This window comes from Arvicola amphibius, chromosome 7 (genome assembly GCF_903992535.2).
Source record: "Arvicola amphibius chromosome 7, mArvAmp1.2, whole genome shotgun sequence".
In the NCBI taxonomy this organism is placed as follows: domain Eukaryota; kingdom Metazoa; phylum Chordata; class Mammalia; order Rodentia; family Cricetidae; genus Arvicola; species Arvicola amphibius.
In genome coordinates this window covers 37,353,299-37,375,743 of record NC_052053.1, presented here as the reverse complement: position 1 = coordinate 37,375,743, position 22,445 = coordinate 37,353,299, and positions in this window count along the sequence as shown.

Here is a 22,445-nt window from a genome sequence, read left to right as displayed (position 1 = left end):
GGTTCATCTAGGAGGCTCCTCCACAATGTACCTTCCCAAAAAGTACAAACTAATGTAAGACTGAAACTTATGAAATTACAAACCTGCATTAGCCTTTTTATCTTTAAGTAAGTTATCTCAGGTATCTTGTATTAGTGCCAAAAGACTGATTAATGAGGAGCTTAATCCCACAGAACCAGCAAAGAGATGCTGGTGTGTTGAACAGTGAATATTAAAAGGACGAAAATCAATGGAGATTGCTTAAGGCAGAAGAAATATGATTGCTTACCCCACTTTCCACAAGGCCACCAAATGAACTCTGTTCAATCAAAGATAAGTACAAACTGATGATAAAAATGTAAGTCTTTGTAGCTTCCAAGGCATAAATCATTTCAGTGATTCAAGTGAAGGGTATAAAAGAGACACCTCTACTTTGATAACTACACACCGTGTCTGTGTACTCATGTGGTTCTATAAATAAGCCACAATAAAGCAATTATTAGAGCTTATAGATAAAATGGCACAAGGGCCACTAAAGTAACATGTCCAATATATCTTAAGCACATTAATATTTTGCTCTTGGACACTTCAAATAGTTATTAATTACACAGTAAATAATCTTAGAGGTCCCTGGCTGTATCTAAGAGGAAATGCTCCTATTAGTTCTTCAGAGAATTCTTTCTTGAATTTTGTGTGTTAATAAGTTACCAACACATATTCTTATTTTTTTTCTTTCTTTTATTTCCAGTTTTTTCGAGACAGGGTTTCTCTGTATCTTTGGAGCCTGTCCTTGAACTAGGTCTGTAGACCAGGCTGGCCTCAAACTCACAGAGATCCAAATGTCTCTGCCTCCCAAGTAAAGGAGTAAAGGCGTGCATCACCACAGCCTGGCTAACCCCACATTAAAACATTTAAATGCCATATTCTGTTAGTTTTCAAATGGTTTTAAGGTTATCTATTTAGCTGAAATATATCTCTATATATCTAGAAAACCTAACATGACTACATGCATGACTATTATAGATATTATACATTACATTTTTAAATGAGCTGTACAAACACAATACCTTAATCAAGAGCAGAAATATACATATAAGAAAATTGACCTTAAATTAGTACCAAGATTCATACCAATGCAAAGTATTCATCTCTATAGCATAACCCCCTTTAAATATAAAATAACTTTTATAAGCAATCATTTAGGAAATTTGGGCATAGTTCTCTACACTGTTTCTTATTTTTTGTTGAGTGAAGTATTTTGGGGGTGTTCATAGTTACATTTTGGGTGGTTTTTGTCCATGAAACCTCATTAGTGTGTAAGGAATCCACAGGTTCTCATCCTCCATGGAAACAAAGAACCTCTTTTCCATAGCAAAAACTACTTAGACCCTAATTTTTAAGTCAAAATACCATATATATATACATATATATATATATACACACACACACACACATATATAATGTTTAACTTAGCATTCTGCAGAATCAAATATTTCTCTGTAGTCAAAAATTCAAAGAAAACAAAGCTATACATAATTCAAACACTCTGTCTATTTCATCTTTACATGGCTTATTTTTCTTACTCTATTACTTTTTCTACAAGTTTAATATTTATTTTATTATCTTTAGCCTATGATTATTTATACTCTTTTATAACTTTCTATACTCTTTCTTCTCTGTCTCTCTAAAGCCTATGCACATTGCACTGTGATCCATTTAGAAGTCTTTTCCATCTGAATTTGTCTTATTTCATGCATATCTGTAATGATTTTTTTGACTAGGAGTGTTTTTTGTTATATATATATAAATCCTAAGTGGGCATGGCTAGGACCAACTTTGTGGTCCTGCCTGCTTGCTCCACCCAGCCAACATAGGGTAGGCATGTTAGCTGTCACTGAGAGCCATGCCCATTGCCTCATTTTTAATCACACAGTGGGTCTATGTTGTTATTAAGCAAGTTTAGCCTCTGCCCACAAACCCCATTTAAATTCTCTGAAGCCAGACATCCCAAAAGAGTCAGAGCTATTGTGCTGGTGAACCAGGAAACCATAGTTTTTAAAGTAGCCATAAAATTTTTGCCACTAAAGCTGAATCAGTAATCTCATAAAGGAGCTGTGTCTCTGCTTGCCACCAGCAAACATAGCAAGAAGCTGAGTTAAACTCTTTGTGTGTGTGTGTGTGTGTGTGTGTGTGTGTGTGTGTGTGTGTGTGTGTCTAGAATTCCTTCCCAAACTCTCTCAAGTTTTAAGTGGATTTAGCTGGCACACTTTGGCCCTAATCTGTTGGCAGAGACTGCTCAGGTTTTCCTGGCTTCCCTGACCTGAAATAACCACACAGAAACTGCATTGAATGCAATACTGTTTGTCCAATAGCTTAAATGTATTTCTAGCTAGGTCTTATATCCTAAACTAACCCATCTTCATTAATCTATGCATCACCAGGTGGTTGTGGCCTACCAGCTAAGTTTTGGCAGGCTTCAGTTGAGGTGTCTGTCTCCTGTAGCAGCTACATGGCTTCTCTCTGACTCCACCTACTTTTTCCCAACATTCTTGCTTAGCTCTATTGTGTCCTATTACAGTCCAAAGCAACATCTTTTTTTTTTTTTTTTTTTTTTGGTTTTTCGAGACAGGGTTTCCCTGTAGTTTCTAGAGCCTGTCCTGGAACTAGCTCTTGTAGACCAGGCTGGCCTCGAACTCAGAGATCTGCCTGCCTCTGCCTTCCGAGTGCCAAAGCAACATCTTTATTCATTAACCAATAAAAGTAATAGATATACAGAAGGACTTCCTATATCAAGAGACCATGGTGCCATTTTATATATAAAAGAAAGAAAAGGCAAGTAAGAAGGTAAGAAGAGGTATGTCCAGTGTAACTCCTGCCCAAATTCCAAGAAAGATGACACAGACATTTTCTTTTCAGATATAAGAAATAAGAATGACCTCAGACACAAACCTCAGTTCTGGTCCAAGGTAGTGAGATGACTCCCACTCCTGATCTCCTCAAGTCAATACTATGGACACTGTCATTGGCATTCTGTTAGTGGAGGGGTCAAGGTCTCTTCAGATTGTTAGTAGGAAAACTAACCATTTTGACCAAAGGATGTCCCACCAAGACACCTTAAACCCTAAGCAGTAATAGCAAGGGTAAGAGCACAACATAGAACATAGAAGTTAATACAGACTTTTGCAATAAGACTAAGTTTTCAGGCTGGGGACACTTAATTTTGGGCAGTTCTTATAAGCCCAGATTCTTAAAGAGGCACCTATAGGTAGACTCGCTAAAACAGTCTAATTCCAGGTGGAGACAAAAAAAGTCATCAGTAACAGAAGAGATTAGAGGAGTCAAACAGAGTTCAAAGGAACCACTGATGCAGCACAGTAAGAGCAAGGACCAGTGTTAGATTCAGGATGAACTTGAGATAAAGGGGGGTTGGGGTAGAAACCTCTTTCAAAGACAAAACATGGAAGATGATGCATATGTAAGATAATCATACTCAAGCTGTGAAATGTAAAAGTTACCGAGAATTCAAGGTTTTTAGAGATAAAGGAATATAACTGAATTCAACTTAGAAGAGATTTCTTAGAAGAAATTACAAAATAGGGTCCTGACATTCTTGCCACACTGAAAGAAAACATCTGTCAAACAAGAAATTCTGAGCTAAACAAAACTGTAACTCACAAGTTAAGAGATAAGAGATAAGATTTTGGAAGACAAACTGAAGAGAAGAGAATACATCTTGACCAGACCTCTCCCATAAAGTACCTTGAACTATAGACCTCAAACTAAGAAAACATCACATTATTGAGTAAGAAGAATCATTACAAAGATAATATTAATTGATTAAATAGAGGTATAACTACACAAATACAGAATTTGGCAATACTCTAAGCAGAGCAGAAACATCATTCTGATTGTTAGAAAAACTAAAATTCTGTTAAGTAAATGAAATGTAATAATTGCAGTATATGCTATCTGATAGACAATTATAAGAAGTAAGATGCAGCATCAGAAAATGCATGTTTGGCCAAGATCTTGGAGAGCTTTTATCTATCTTGACTTGATTTGTGGCCTATGGGACACGGGTCTACCTCAATTTACAGCATGAATACGCAATTTTGCCAGAACCATTCATTCAAAACATGCTCTTTTCTCCAAGATCTTTTGTAATATCTTTCTTGTGAATTAATTGGTGGCAGGTGTTAGTTCCAATTAAACTGATGTTATTTCACAAAGGTTCTTACAATAACCAGTTTCACCCTGTTCTTCAGACTGGCCTTGAATGAATAATTCTCTTCCTGCTACTCTTTAATGTTGGAATTATATGTATGGGTCACTACCAACTCTCCAAACACATTTCTGAAGGCTTCATTCCAGCAAGTCAAAAGTCTGCAATAAAGAAAGCAAGATCAATGAAATTATTTAACAAAATACTCCACCACAATAGAAGACTATCAGAGTATGAACAGAAAAGAAAGGAATGAAGATGATATTACAATAATACAAGTTATAGTTGTCTTAAGTAATTGGAATTATCCTTAATCCCTCTGGGTATCAAGCAAGAGAAATAACTGTAAATATAATTTGGCGGTAACTAAAACCTATCTAGTTGCATTTAAAGTCTGTTCAACATGAGGTTAAATATGGAAGGTACTGGAAACATAGCTAATTTCTAGGACTACTGAAGTTATGATATTGGAGGAGAACTTACAACCACCATTTTTCTAAACCAGCAAAAATCCCTAAATACATTCTAAATAGTTGTATTTTTACTCATAGGTAAATAGTCCTCATCCATCATCAAGGAAACTTTTCACTGCAAAAAGAGAAAACCACACAGATAGGCTATAGAAAATTACAATCAGTCAAAATGCAGAGCTGCGGGGACCAGTCACAATGGATGCATCTCTAAAATACTCCTATACCTAAGGGACAGTATGCATTGCAGGAGTTAAATAATGATTACAAGAGATAGGACAACAGAGAGTTTGGTATGAGACTGTCTCCTTGTAATGTAAGAAGATACATCCATAAAACCTCACCAATATGATTTCCTGAATATGCTCTAAACAAAAATGACATAAATGGACACACTAAAGTGAACAAACAAGCACTCGTGAAGCCTAAAACCTATAACGAGAATTATAGGCAACTATGAAATACTTAGAGCACGAGAAATAATCTTCCAAAGGAAAGAGTCAACCAATTGATTATCCAATACCAATATTCTTCCCTGGAAATACATATATAAGTAATATAATACAGAACTGAGCAAGATGTATTTATATATTTATGAATATATGTGGATGTGTTTACATATGAAAAACACAATGCATTTATCAGAGAGCAAAGAGGAATATATAGTAAGGTTTAGAGGAAGGAGGGGGAAATGTATTTATAGACAGACAGATGGACAGAGAGACAGACAGATAGAATATATATATATAGTGTAGGAGGTTCTTCTCTATTTGTGTTTCTTTCATTGGTTGAATAAAGAAGCTGCTTTGGCTTTTTGATAGGGCAGCCCTTAGGTGGGCGGAGTAGGCAGAACAGAATGCTCAGAAGAAGGGAAGTGTGGCCGATGCCATGCTTCTTCTGCTCAAGATAGACATTGGTTAGACTCATGCCGGTAAGCCACGACCTCATGGTAACACACAGATTAATAGAAATGCGTTAATCAAGATGTGAGAATTAACCAATAAGAGGCTAGAGCTAATGGGCCATGCAAAAATAAATTAATACAATTTCCATATGGTTATTTCGGAGTTAAACTAGCTGGTTGGTCGGATGCCCAGCCCGCTCCTCATTACTACATATGTAACAACTTCAAAAATAAATAAAATAGTTTTTAAGAAGTTTTAAAGTTGAGGAATACAACTGAGTTATAGGGCTTGCCTTGCAGCTATGAAGCACTGGGTTTGATTTTAATGACCATAAAAATGGGAGTTAGAGCATACTCCCTCAATCCCAGCCCATGGGAAGTGAAAGCAGAAGCATTGTTCTTGGTTTCCAAGAAGTTCAAGACCAGTCTGCAAAAACATGAGAGACTGTTTTCAAAACAAAACAGAAGGGGGATTATAAAAAGTCTACTGAAATATTGTGGCTTTCATTAATGTGCTTAAATATCAGTATATGAAATTCTTTGATGAAAACACTTAGAGCAACAGTATACATGCCTAACTATAAATTATCAGAAAAACTGCATCTTTGAAAATGATCATATATTAAAAGTGAAAAAATAAAATAAGATATTACACATATTGTAATATAAATGAAATCAGAAATGGTAATAGTTATGTCGTACAAAATGGATTTTAATCAAAATCAGTATTGTTCTCTGTACTAGAACACATAATGTACAAATCAAACATTTAAAGGGAAAGATAGACTGCAATTTAGTTACAGTGGGGAAGTTTAATGCCTTAATTTCAGCCATGAACACAAGACATGAAGATAATTAACAAAGAAATAAAAGGATTACATTCCATTATAGGTCAGCTGGTCTCCTTGTTGCTGCCTCCTTGATGGTGAGACTGGGAAGTACCAGCTAGGTCCTCTGGTAACCTGGGGGATTTAGTATGTAGGTGGAAAGAGGTCCAGCTGATCAGCTATATGCTACTACACAAAGAGGAAGAGACATAGTCAATCTTCCTCATCAACTCAGACCATGAAACCCAATATGGACAAGTTAAACAGAAACACCTGGGTTAAAGTCCCAGAATCTGACATTGCTCCAGCACCTCCATGTCCTAAGTGCAAGGCAGATGTTTCTCTCTTAAAGCCAAAAGGGGGAAGGGGAGATGATAGAAATGGACAGGACTTCCTCACACTGAGTCACCACAGTAGGGACCTGGAACATGAGAACACTAAACAGAGTTGAGGAAACTGGCTTGCTCATGCATGAGCTCAGTCACTTCAGGTGCAATGTAATTGTATTGGTAGAAATGCATCGAACAAGAACAAAAGATCTTGTAGTAAACAGATGCAAGATTTTAAATTCAGGTGGAGAGGGAAAACACGCAACAAGTGTAGCTTCAGTGCTGTCCAGATTGGCTCAAAAATGCATGCTTGGATACAGACCTGTAAATGACAGAATTATACCAGCCAGATTTCAGACAATGACACATCCAGTAGCTATCATACAGATATACACACCAACAGCAGAACCATTTCAGACACCAAGAGGTGGATAGTGATAGCGAGGGCTGCAATGCAGGCACTAAAGGTTTGGTCAGTAAGAGATATAACGACAACAACAAAATTACAAGTATATGAGACACTTGTCTTGCCTTGCCTTCTTTAAAACTCTGAAATATGGATAATAAAATTCTTCTCAGAACATTGGCCAAATGTGCTTGTGATGGCATGTCTCAGGACGATCCTAGGCATCACACAAGGAGACAGACTGTGCAACCATGACATTATGAAACATCTCGGAAAATCTCCATCTACAGAAGGAATTAAACTACAGGATACAGCAACAGAGGTTGAGATATTTCAACCATGTTAGGAGAAAGAATGATGGCAGATACCTGAAGATACTACTGTTTGGAAGAGCATACTGGATAAGACAAAGAGGAAGTCTCCAAAAATGCTGGAAAGATAGCAAAAAGGAAGACTGTGGAATCTTGCATGTAACAATACCACAAACATCTAGGACTTTCCAGGACAGGAATAACTGGAGAACCACCATAAACGGGCTGCCCATGCCTGCTTAAGAATTTCTGGGTCATAAATAATGATTATTATGATAGGTCAACTAGATCATTATATAATATTCCATTTCATGGTGGTTAAATAAACCATTCTTAACCTGGGGTCAGATTAGAACTCCCATGACATCATGCAGTAGAATACCAAGAAAGGTTCATTTTTTTTTAAACATTTGAAATAATGAGTATCGTTTCCTAATGGCAAGGCAGTGGAATTAGAAACAGATAACAAAAGAACTTCAGAAAATATAAAATGTAAGCAAATCAAACAACTTTATCTTACAATATACAAATCATGGGAGCCAAATAATTTTCTCTAAAACAACATCAAAGGAAACTGAAGTTCAGTGTCTCAAAAAAGACTAGACCAAAAAGGGGTTCTGATCTGTCTCACTCATAAGCAAAATACAAAAGTTTTAATCTTCTAAATGTCAAGAACACAATGGTGGTTCCCAAAGGTGAGTGAGAGTAAGAAGTGGGTAGGAGAGGAAATGTAGGCGAAGATGGTTCGCTCATTTTCTGACTGTCCAGACCCTAATAATGACACAGAAACTATATTAATTAAAACACTGTTTGTCCAATGACTCTATCATATCCTAGCTAGCTCTTATATCTTAAACGAATACATTTATATCAACCTATTTATTTTCATGAGGGTGTGGCCTACTGGTAAGATTCCTAAGGTTCTGGCATGTCCTTCTCCTTTGTCACTTACCTGGCATCTACTTGACTCTGCCTACTTTCTCTCTATATCTCTTCCAGCCTGGCTATAGTCTGATCTGCTACAGGCCAAAGTAACTTCTTTATTGACCAATGGTAATAAAACATATTCATAGCATACAGAGGGGAATCCCACATCAAGGAAATAATGGACAAAGGGAACTCAGCTATTACTTATCGAAGTAAGAAGTTCTGGTATGCTATTATACAATGGGTTGGATAAGACAGAAGTTCTGATGTATTTAAAAACCTAAAAAAATTTAGAGTTTTCAGCATAAAACCATGATGATTTTTAAGTAAATATATTTAACATGGTTGAAATATTTCTATTTATATACACATATCAACATATCAAGGAATTCCAGAAATATATGCCCTTTATGTTTTGTGATAAAAATATAAATATGAAAAAAGAGTAATAATTAGCAATTGGATATTCTTGTATACTTTAAAGCAATCATTCTTCAATATCCCAGTTAACTGGGGTTTTAACTTCCTTATATGTGTTTATTCATGCAGTGAAGAAAAACAACTCAGTGTGTGATAACCTTATAATTTAAATTTAATTTCAAGAAAAATGCCAAATTCTTAATAGAAGCAATCATAGATAATCAAATATGTATATTGCAGTTATACAGTGAGGTTATACATACACACATACTCAAACACAATAGATTAATATCAGATTTTTCTGTATCAAAAGTCAAATAACATTATCCTCAATAACCAAAATTAACATGTTGATCAGTTGGTCAATTAATCTATCTCTGTACAATTCTGCTTATTCAGCATCCAATAAGTTAAAGCTATCAAAAAAGAATATTGTTTTTCTTGACTAAGATCCACATACGTAATTAACATATATACATGTAATATATAGAGAATACAAAAGGCAAACACTTAGCATATACTCAGCTGAAGCATCCTCCCAGGAATAAGAAAGAATGAGAAAGTAAACAAATGAATACTTAGACTAGGCTTAACCCAAAGGCAACCCACCATTTCAGCATTTCCTTTTATGTTTCTGTTTCCATTGCCAGTTTTCTTTTGATAATACATATGCAAAGGGGCCATACTACAGCTATTCAAACAGCACATTTCAGAATTTTACAGAACTTTTATATACCTAGCAGATCAAAAGAATGGCTTCAGACACACTTCAGATCATCCAATGTGGCGAAATAGAAAACAAGTCAAGATCTCAATTCTCATTTATCTTTTTTTTACATAAAATACAAAAGACAATGTCTAATAAACCCCATTGAAGCTTGTGCTATGCATTGCTTAATTGAACAGTATACATGAAGGAGAGATAGAGATTTGTTTTGTTCTAACTCCTAGATGACAAGCTTCCAGTTGAATCATGGAACTAGCAAGATAAAAGAGAAAAATGAGTCACACGGTGAGGCAGTGTGAACTCACAGATAATAAGGGAGTGGTTTCCTTGGCAACAATGACACTTTGGAAGGTTTCAGAGGCAAGTAACTCCCTACAAAGTATCTGATTAAAATTTATCGCAGAGAAGGAAATTGTGAAAATTCAAAGTAAGCAGAATGTGCACTGTAAATCTGAAAGTGACTGCTGAAGATCAATATGCAGTGTTTGTCTAATTGAACTTCTTTTATCCCTTTTAATCTCCAACAAATTATGCAAGCTATGTCAAGATGTCATCGAAGCCTGGTATGATGGCACACCTGAAATCGCAGAGCTCAGCTTGCTGAGACAGAGCATGACAGTGGCCTTTTTAGTCTAGTTGCATAAAGAGGTTTGGTCTCGGAACAGCAACAACAAAAACAGCAAACAAACAACCAAAAGCCAAAGTCGGAATGGAAAGATCCAAAATTTCCAAAGGCACTTATCTAAAAGTATGTCAATAGGTTCATAACTCATTGGTGGATCATGTGATTGACAACAATAAGCAAGGAGATAGCATTCAGTTCTATTTATTTCTCTTTCTCTTACTGGAAACAATCACAGGAATTAGTAAATTTTCACACATTTCTATTGAACTTTTCATAAAATATTCTATGAACCAGAATAATTAATATGTTCAATTCTGAGCTTCTAATTGAAGTGATATTTCTGTAAGAAAACTAACAGCAAGGGGACCACATGAGTTCTCTATTGGACAGGAAGCATTGTAATCAAAGACTTGGGAACTTTCATTATGAAACACAGGAAGACAGAAAGAATCTTTATTTCATAGTTTTATTGCTTGCTCTGCATAGTATTAGAAACTTAAACGAAAACTGTGCCTATAATTAATTTGAATTTTGCTTTCACCAGAAAAAAATGCTAAGCCACATTGTTAGTGAAGGTTAGAGTTCTAATCAACAAAATTTGTTCATTCATACCTAATGACGATGAGTAATTTCTAATGAACAGAAAGTGGAAAGTAAAGTTAAAATATTCTACAAAATAGTGTAATAGCAACCACATATTCTTTCATCACTTCTATTTCTGGGAAACTGCTTTTGAAATGCTACTGACAGAGCACAATGAATTTCTAATTCAACCCCTTCTGTAATATATTTTGTTAAATAGAATGCCATTGGTCTTAAGGCTGGACTTTAACCATTAGTTATTTCATTTATTTAGATTCCCATTTAAGAAGACTACTTCTTTGAGAATAAAGTGTTCTCACTCTACTTGTGTTTAACTGTAAATAGTTTCCATTTGATAAAATTGACGCTGTGCAAAATCATTATTAACAATGCTAATTACCTTGCAGATGAAAATCTGTGACTTATAGAGATAATTGCTAATGTGAATGTAATGTTCAAGATGATGCCTAATTCATTTATTTAAAGCATATTGAATGTCTACTTTGGGTTTAGTATTTCTAATGAATACTTATAGCTTGCAAACGATACAAAAGTCTAGGTCTAAATCTTTGTAATACATGAATGGCAAATAGCTTCCGCGAACTGCAGGCTATCTTAACCCTGCACTTTGAGCATAATGCCACGGAATGTTCTACCTCGTCATCAAGTTCACACGCTGCTAGGTCTTCCTTCACTGATTCTCCCAGCTGGAGGAACACTGCTGAGCCAGTTCCTCCATATAGAATTGCTTGTTAACTTAATAGCACCAATTTAAAAAATATGTACTTGTTTTTAATTTTGTAATGTAAGACAATTATTTAAGATAATATTAATTAGTCACATATAGCCCCTAATGATGTGCCTGTTATTTAAATATTTTTGATCTCTTATAAATGTAATTCAGTTATTTTTACATTATCATATCTGATAATTTAATTTCTGAGAATTCTCATATATAAGTACTGTATCGAAATCATCTTCAATCCTAACATATCCTATGTCTCCCATACTCCTTTTTGAATTTATGACCAAGTATACTGTAATTATTATTGTCACATATGTACAAATATGTATGTGTATACTCAATATACATGTGCCTAGGGCCTATATATGACAATACTCTTCACTTCTGTTATCCCATCACACATACCTCCACTGCTGAGGAGCGTTCTGCAAAAGCTAGAGCTCTAATCCCCTCATGTTTATATGTTTGTATGTAAAAGCATAATACATCTCACTATACATTGATACACACATCACTATTTTACTAAGCAAAGTAATTTCTATGTTATTTAAGCAAATTAATTCCTTTCTTCCTCCCATGAACTTCCTGTGGCATGTTCTTTCTTACATTTCTTTTGCAGATAGGGATGTTTATTTATAGAAAAGTTAATTGTCTTTCTAAACATTATTCTGCTAGGTGGTAATGCACCTATTACGTGAAGATAATAGTTGGCCCTAGAAACTTTGTTCTACTTTTTAAAATACATTTTAATTGAAATATAATTACACAATTTTCCTTCTTCACTTTCCTATCTACAGTCACTCCAAGCTAATCCTCCCTTGAACATTTCCAATGTCTCTCAACTCTCAAGATGTTGGCATTTAACTTGATTATTGTTTTTACATACACATATAAAAATGCAATATATGTATGTAATATGCTTGATTACACAAATACACACACATACACACACACATACACACACACACACACACAACCTATTTCTGTGGTGCGTAAATGGCTTTAATGCTGCCCACTCTGCACTGGCCAACCAGTAAGGAAAACTCATTCCTAAGAGAGGCAAATTCTCCTTCTCCCAGAAACCATTTATTTCTGCCATTCTTGGACTAGGGAGAAGAACCCATTAAAACGTCTGCCTTCAGATTAAAAGGTCCACTGATAACTACCATTGCTCCTATCTCACTTATGAAGTCATTTCTAAGAGATACTGTACCACAACTGACTTACTAGTCCTCTGGCTCTTACAGTCTTCCTGTTTCATTACCCATGATGTTCTCTGAACCATAGGTGGAGAAACTGTGATGTATATACATCTGTTGGGGCTGAGGTTCGGTTTCTGCATTGTGTCCAGTTCTGGTTTTCTATGATATTCTCCATTTGCTTTAAGGAGAGGTTTCTTTGGTATGGGATGATGGTTACACTTATCTTTGAGTATAAGGATAAGACAAGACTGTAATTAGGAATTATGCTGGTTTAGCAAAGTGACAGTAATAGATTCTTTTCTAAAATGTCCGTGACATCACCAGCCCCAGGAAGTTGGCTAAGTTCTCAGTACCAAGCTTGCTTCCTCTCCTGTTGAGTGTGCCTTAAGTCCAATTAGACCAATATGTAAGTGCCACTTACTGCACATTTATGCATATCTTGCCATGCTGGTAATTGTTGTGATTCATAGGCTTTGCAACTATGTAAGAGACTTTAATTGCTTCCCTCCCTTGGCAGCTTGCATATTATTTTCAGGAACCATGAAAAGTTAGATCACAGGAAAGAGGCTATCAGGTCAGATCTAGCTCAAATCATCTGAGTTAAAAGCAATCTGCTAAACTATACTACTATTACCAAACTATACTACTCCTTAGAATATGACTATATAACTGGACATCCTGTTGTCTAGCAATGTTCATAGCCTCCCTAGTCAAATAGCAAGGAAGTAAAAAAAAACCTAAGTGTTGTCCAACAGGTAAATTGATAAGGAAAATGTAGCACATATGAACACTATTCATCTGCAAGAAAAAAAATAAAACTTAAAGGAAAATGGATATATTCCCCAAAATGTATATTGAGTGAGGCAACCCAGACACAGAAGTGCAGATGCTACATGCTCTCTCACTATATTTTTGAGTTGCAGATCCCAGTTGTGAGTATACAGCCAAGAAGTAACCACAGAAACCAGGAAGCTGTAAAGGGACAACAATTGGGGCAAGGAGCTAGAGAGGGACATAGTAATATATAGATGATATGAAGTACAAAATGGAATAATGGAGAGTTGGCTCCAACTGAAGAGGAGAGACTGAAATCAAGACAGAAGGAGATGGAGGAAAAAAAAATAGCACCAACGATGTTAGGTAAAGCCTCAAAGAATTATATTATTTTAGATTTACCTAAAATTATACACAATAGATATATGTGTTATTTTAATTCTTTACATATATATATATATGTGTGTGTGTGTGTGTGTGTGTGTGTGTGTGTGTGTGCGTGTGTGTGTATTAAAAGAAGTTATTCTACTTGGACTGACAATGCTCCCCAAAGAGCCATATACCAGAGACTCCTTTGGCATGCATGAGAAATTATCTTTTTAGATGGTTGTTTACGGTAGTTTAAGTGAATTCCAAACAAATCTGGATTATCAATGTAGCTCTCGGTTGCCTCTCAGGGTTAAGTGGAGACCCATGTTGTTCCACATTTTACTTTACTGCCTTGTCTCGAATGAGGAGTCTTGACTATGAGGTAATAATCTCATTATGTGGGGCAAGCAAAATCTAATATAAATCAAAGCCACATAGCAAGTTCTAGTTTGTTAGCTAGGATGGGGGAATATAATTTTTTTCTAGTAGAGATTTTCAAAATAATTATAGGCCTAATAAACTTACCTATTGAATAAACATATAAAGATCATTTTTCAAAACGGAATAAAGTCTTTTTGTATAACTGTATCAAAAACATATAAAACAATAAGAAAATACTGCATTTACATATACCATCCAAAAGTAGGATTGACTGTCAAGAAGGAAAATAATATAAAGTCAAATTTGAAAATATTTGATGATAGTTATCATGATCATAAAGTAAGGTTTCTTTTCAGAGGCAAATGACAACAAAAAAAAACCCATCGTTAACTGAACATCGAAACATTTCTTGGTGTTAATAAACAAAAAATTATAAAATAATAGTTTTAAGAATATATATATATATATATATATATATATATATATGGAAAGATTCTGAAGTACAGTCACATAGTGGGAATAAATATGTATACTGACAGCTTAGTAAAGCAAGAATTTCCTTAAAATGCTAGCTCAGAACTTACGAAATTGGGAGAGTCACTAAAATCCAGATAATGATAGTAAGTTATCAAACAGACAGAAGGGACATACAGACAACTGGTGTTGCAGCATTATTAACTCAGTGGCAATTTGATAGACAAAGGAGTTTGCTATTTTATGTAGGGTGCTTAGGTAAAATAAGTAGTGATAAGTGGAAAGTTCTATAAAAATGATGATTGTGCCAATACAAAGAAAATCACTGGTCAGGAAAACAAATAAGAGCTTTTTAAAAGCTGACTAATCTTCGTGATGAATAGACATTGAAGGAAATGAAGATTCAAGTACCGAGGCTAGTCCAGTCAGCAAGTGAGAACGCAGAGTGATAGCAAGGGAAGCCTACAGAGTCAGATGTCTTGCACGCAATGTGCAGTCACTAACTGGGAAATAAAGAGTAATTTTCTCAGCCTCCCTGAGGGTCATTAGCTCTAATTAAAATAGAACACAAAGAACATCTGTTTCATCTGGTGATGATAGTTCATGCTGCAACCCTCATCGAAAGCCCCTGGCTGAGGAGGCCACAGGCCCTAGGTGGAAACATCCTGTTGCTTTTCCTTACTAAATTAACATGCCAACTTGCTTTCAAATTTGTTTATACCCATGGAGGGGGGCTCTTGTCAGCCTTGGTCAGAGAAGCTTTGTTGCAGGTGATAGCAGGTAGTGAATCAGTCATAACCGGTCAAATGTTTGAAAGAAGTAAAACTGGAGTGTTTAGTCCTAAATAGAATATCTAGAAAACACCACCAAGGCACAGGGAGCATCACTGAAGAGAGATGGAAAGAAGTCAGAGCCAGAGGATGGGGATGAGTAGGATCAATCGTTGGTACTTGGATAACATGATATCATGAGTCTGTCACCTACAGAAGACCCACACAGTATTGGGTATATCAACATTTCATTGTGGGTGAGAGAGGGTTTCATGGAGTCCCGCTCCTCTTTACAAGGCTACTGGCAGTTAATGAAGTACCAGGAGAATGGGAGGAATTTTCCCTAGGTAAGTTGGCCAAAGGAGAGTAAACAGTCCCCTGCTCATACTCATAAAGGCAACTCTCAATATGCTAACTGGGTTATACATAAAAATATGCAAGCGGGAGAAGACTTAATTGGAAAGAAAAGATTTTAGAAGGAGAAGCAGGGGGAGAACAGTAGATAACGGGAGGTAAATCTAATAAAAATGCATTGTAAACATGCATGAGGTTAGTTAAAAAAATTAAAAGAAATATGTGTACAATAAAATAATTAACAAACTTGCGAACTAAATAAAAACATTAAGAATAAAGAACAAAATTATCTTTCTAGTGTCTTATTTTAACTTGGTCTTATATTTTTAAAGATTTATTGATTTCTGCTTTATGTGTATAACTATTTTTCTTGCATGTATGCAAGTTCAAAAGGTGTACACAGAAGCATTTCTCCAGTTCCCAAGTTCCATAATTTTGTTTTCCAAGTTTCATTATCTATATTAAACTACAATATTGTTAAATAACCTCTTAAAGTCCTGCAAAACAAATAGCCCTATGTTATTGTGTGTTACTCTAAATGTGGGTGAAATATATGAAGACAAAAATCTGACAATTGTATGTAATATGTAGAGAGGGTGTTTGATCCTAGAAGCAAAGATAATTTCAGAAGATTTATGACATAAAGAATTGATGACAAAATTTCAAAAAATACATTTGCTAGATCATAAATGTCATGAAGACAAAAGTATGACAATTATATTCACATTTTGATATCCTCAAATATATTTTCATTCAACAAAACAGAGTTATGTAGATAAACATTTTAAATTTCAAAAGAAACCTGAGATTGCTTGTTGCTGCCTTCCTGCTGAAAGGAAAAGCCTAATGATGATTCAACATCAGTCTAAGCCCTCATCCACTTGTCTACCCACTCACACCTCAGAACCTAAGAAGATCTTAGGGCTCTGAATAACAATGTACAAAGGAGAGACTATAATAGCTTGGTAAAAGTAATAGCTTTTACTCACTAATAGATACATGATCTCTCATTTCAAAGAGTGGCATCAAATATTTATGAAAATACTAACTTTTCTAAAGATCTTACTTGACTAAGACATGCTGATATCATGGCTAAGAATATCAACAGTGGTCTCTTTCACTCCCTGACCTCTTACCTCTTTGAAATTACTGTAAAATATTTTTAGAGGAGGCAGAATATGTATTTGCCTATCCTAAATTCAATTATTCTTAGTTTTTAGAATAAGTGGAATTATTTCTCTGAAGACCAGGGTGCATGAAATACTATCTTATAAGACCATGTGAAATCATCTCTGCTAACATTGCATTTTGGATGTTGAAAAACACTTACTAACCACAAAAAAACCACAATATTATCATCAATGTTTCATTAATACCAATGTTTTTTTACTCATTCCAAATTTCCAAGGAAAGTTCACAATCAGCCTGCACACTTTTCAGATATTTGATCCTAAATATATATTGGATTAAATATATTTTTAAATTAAGTAAAATATACTTATCATTTTATGTTGCCTGCCTGTCTTTATAATAGTGTATTCAAAAAAGAACTTTAGTACAGTGGTGGTGGCACATGTTTTTAAAACTATCACTCTGGGGAAAGGGGCAGGCAGATCTCTGAGGCAGAGGCCAGCCTGGTTTAGAGAGCCAGCTTCAGGACGGCTAGGGCTATACAGAAAAACCCTGTCCTGAAAAACAAAAAGAAAAAAAAAACCAAAAAAAAAGAGGAAGAGAAGTTGTGTTTACCTTCTAGAACAACATAATGTATCTTAGCTTTCACATTTTAGCATTTTGTATGTGTACAACTTAGACGCTATAATAAAACTCTATGTATTAGATATATCAAAATTTACATTTATCTTTTTGTAAAGCAGTCTCAAGCATTTTTTAATTCAGCATTTTTAATGTTAGCTAATGCTGTTTCAGTTCCCGTAAGCTCACTCTTAGACATGGCATGCAATCCTATTTTATACTTTTCATATAATCTGTTAAGTCTTTGTTTGCTTGCTTGTTTAATTTTCCTCATGAAATCCACTGTTACATTGAAAGGAACACATAATGGCCACTGAATGTAGCTGTCAGGCCCCTTCTTAAGGCCTTTAATTCTCTTTGTTATGCTGTATGTTCTTTCATTGATAAATATACTAAGCTTGAGGAACAATTTATCTTTGCAGTCTCATCCATTTAAAAGCTACATTTGATTTAATTAATAGGGTGAGTTTATGGGAAAAGCTTTTATCGATGGGCATTGGATTCACATATCTTGCCCTTTTGAGAGAGATGCACTACAATAATTGCTCCAAGATCATGTTAGCGAAGGAAGGTCACTCTACATTCTCCCTCAAGTAATAGAGAAGTCAGGTGAGGTTGATTTCTGACACAGCCACTATTTCATTATTTTGGCTGATATTTATAACCCTGAGCAGCTCTTTCCAGCATAACCTGGACCCATCAAACAGTCACTGGCAAGTCTAGTGCGAAATCAAACCGGTCTTTTCACATCACAGCACCACTTTACCGTTAATTTTTCACTCTTGATTACATAGTAAAATGAATCTTTCAAAGCCAGCATATTGTGATTTAAATACAACGTAGGCAATTCTGGTGTAGGGACCAGGGATAATTACTGTTCTGAGTGCAAGGGAAACTGAATTCCAGCCAATGTGTTAACTCAATAAGACTTTGGCCAATGGTTTTATTTCGTAATTTTTCTACTTCTACTACTTATTATACTCATTTGAATATCTTAAAACCAGTGAAATATAAAAACTGATTATGTATACTTCTCAGAATATTTTTAGAGCACCAATGTTTCTAGCTGTAAACTTAAGAATTTGCATTTTTCTTTTATCGTTTTTAAATGAAAAAGAGAAACTTTAACCTTGAGAGAAGATATTTTAATTATTTAATATAGTTTTATTAAGAAAAATGTACTTCCAATTCATTAGGAGACTTTGAAACCATAGTTATCACACACTATCCTTGAGGCAGCTTTCTCATTTTCATCCTTAATGAAATCCATATAATCTAATTTAAAACACAAATGGAGTCAATTCTACATAAATTATATTTAGAATAAAGACCCTTAAATCCATTATCTTTTCCATTATAAGAGGTACTAACAGAAGAGGTACAAGCATTTTTCAAGCTGTTAAACATAAGTAAAATAGGTTAAAAATTTCGCATTATGCACATTTTATAAACATATATACAATTATATTATTTCTGGTTCTTTTAATATTTAAGCAGCAACTCGAAAAAATTATCATTCTCTCAATTCTCCTATTTCTACTGCAGCTGGGAAAATAAACTAATTATCTTGGATTTGTTGTTACCATATTTGACAAGTGAGAAAATCTAGTTATTATTGATCCGTAAATGAAATAAAATTCTTTGTTTAAATGGTTATCAGTATAAATTTTGTAAACAAAAACATGAAATCTAGAGATATTTTTCTACAAACAAGATATGAGCATCCATATCACAGAACCTCCCTGTAAGACTCAGAGATCATCATCAAAGTGATGTCTAAGATTACAAGAGCCAAAAGTAGTTTTCTTCTACAGTGAAAGAGTATTTACTGGGTATGATGGGGCCATTGCACACAACACTTGTGACTGTGTGAAAACACCTGAACAAGATCAAGTCAATCAAAATCCAGCATGGACAGGGAAGAGCCTTGCGAAGTTTTACCCATCGCTAAGAAACTATTGGCAATTGATTGGGAAGCAAAGATAATGTTTTCTTATGGAATGAAGTCAATAAAAAGCTATCTATGCCGAAGTAAATGGTCTCACACCCATGCACAGACAGGGGCACTAACTGAACTGAGCTGGCTTTTCAAAAGGGAAACATCAGAAATGAGAAGAGAAAAGTTGAGAGGGTATAAAGTAGAACAGTGAGAATGTGAATTTGGTTTGAACTAAACCCATAAAATTAATAAAATCATCAAGCAATCAAAAATATTGCAATAATGCAATCAGAAACGATGCAATCAAAAATGAGGTTGCTCAGATACTGTGACAGCATGTACAAGACCTGTACAACTTCAAGTCAAATTAAATCCCAGCATGAAAAAGCAAAAAAGCAGGCACAAAGTCCCACCCTTATGAAGAAGAAGCTTTTTTTGGAATTGACAGCTCTTGGAACAATATGCAATATTTGTCTTCAATGAAGTGACACTCTCTATTTCTCCCTAGGACAGGCCTCATGCTCAGTAGTAATTAGCCAACACAGAATTGACTCAGTGGTAGGGTTTGTTTGTTTGTTTGTTTTTGAGAGAAAGGAGCATCTGTTTTGCTGGACAGAGGGGGCAGAGAAAAGAACCTAATCAAAGTATATTATATGAAAAGTTTCAAGCAATTAAAAAATTAAAAAGCAAAACATGTGTAGAAGATATTGCCATGTAAGGAATAGAGAACACAACTCCCTATTAGAAATATTAATGTCTTTGAAACTGTGGCCTATGAAATACATGCTTTTCTTATTTCATGATTTCTGGACATATCTATTTTTCTATAGACCCAACTAGATAATTTGCATTTAATCTTTATCTCAGACTGCCTAGGTGGTTCCAAATTCTTTTGACTTTGTCAGTTCAAAAGGAATTCATTGAAGCTGACTGAGAAGAACAGACCATGGATCATAAATCCAAAGCTCATACCAAGGGATTAATTTAAACTTAAGAACAGACACCAGGTTGAAGAAATAGGATAACCAAAAGTCAAAATAATATTCTTTTCTCCAGAGTAATAGGATTAACTTAATATAGACATTTTTCCTCCTCTCTTAAAATAAAAAAATGACTGGGTCCACTTAGAGATCATATCTCCATGTCTGCTTCACTGACATTCCTTGACTTGAATGTTAAGTTCATCATACTTGTTTATACCATACTAATTTTTGGTAAACAGAGGTGGAGTTTTTGCATTTGTCCTGATCATTCAGTCCCAAATAATCAGAGAAAAATTTGTATTAATTGAAGAATGTTTGACTTATTAGTAATTAGCTCTTATAACTTAAATTTACCCATTTCTATTAATCTTTATTTGTTTTCTAGTAGATCCTGCTCCTCTAACAGATTTCTTGCATCTCTCCAAATCTACTCTTCTTACTTCCTATATTTCCTTTGGTTTTCCCACCTAGCCTTATCTGCCCGACTGTAGACCAAATCAGCCTTTATTATCAACCACTGAGAGCAATACATATTCATAGCTTACAGAAGGACTATTCTACAGCATATCCCACAAATTATACTTTATGAGAATAAAGAAAGTTCAAAGAGACTCACTTTCAATGTGCTACTTTGTGATTTTATTGCATGATTTTAATGACCATAATTTCTGTTCATTTTTAGATCAATCTTATGTCTCATTCAACATCAAAAATCTAGGAAACTCCAGTCTGAGGCAAAACCTACAAAAGTCTAATAACCAATTTATGAAGGTGTGCAACTAAAAGACAAAGTTCCAGATACAGAACAAATCAAATGCTGCCACAGTTCCAACTGCCTTCATCCAGCCCTTCTACCAAGAGATGAAGAGCATGAACCCCCATCTCTCTGCCACTTGCTCTCCAACCATGCCAAGAGAAAACATGAGAGCAAGAGAGTAAGAAAGTCCTCCTATAAGCTTTTAAGTGATCATCTATGCAGACAAGACCATGCCCTAGTGTTTGTAACCCCCAAAAGACTTTGGTAAAAGGGATAGAAATACCATAACACTTCCTTCTTTTTCTAAATAAAAAGGTTTTAATCCTAACATAAAACTATAGACAATAAAAACAATGATCAAATATTGTGTAGAATAAAAAAAAGTAATAACATAAGCAAAGATGAAACCACAACCAAGAAGAACACATGAAGCTGTTCTAAATATCCAGGTCATAGGTAATTTGCAAATTACAGAGATTATTCCAATAACTGTTCTATCCCAGATGGTCTAATATTCCCTGCATAAAATACAAGAGGATTGCAATTCTGACTACCTAGTCTTTAACCCCATCAAAGACCTGAGAAGTAAAATAATTTTAGTTAAGTAAGCAGGAAGTACATGTAAGTGACTTCCAAATGATGTAAAAACTGACAGAATCAGCTGGCAACCTGGACAGTCACTCAAAATCTCCCTGCAACTTTGGGGCAACCAACTTTGCCTATAGAATATTTGACAGACCATTTTCAGAAGCAGAAAAATTCGAAAGACTGTCCTAACCTGTCTTAGTAAAATTCAGCACTCTTATTTTTTTTCGAGTCCTGCTTGTCCATTTGGAGAGTGTGCTTATTGTCAACAATTTAGTTAAGGGCAGTTCTTTATCCAATAGGCCAGTTTTGCCAAGAAGAAAAGAATTTCCATATGGGGTTTCTTCCGTTCCCAATATCCTCTTGGGAATAGATTAGTCCTGTCAGGAACAGTCATGTCTCATGTCAACAGAATTCAAAGTTATTAAAACATTTAAATGCCATTTTATGTATGTTATTGAAGTGTTTGAAGACTACCTATCTATATGAAATAATCCTTGTGCATCTGGCAAACCTAACATAACTATAAGAATAACAAACATAGATGACTACTGACCTGTAATTCTTAATAACCTATATAGTTTAAAGACTAAAGATTCACTATAGTTTTGTGCATCATGATAATTATGGA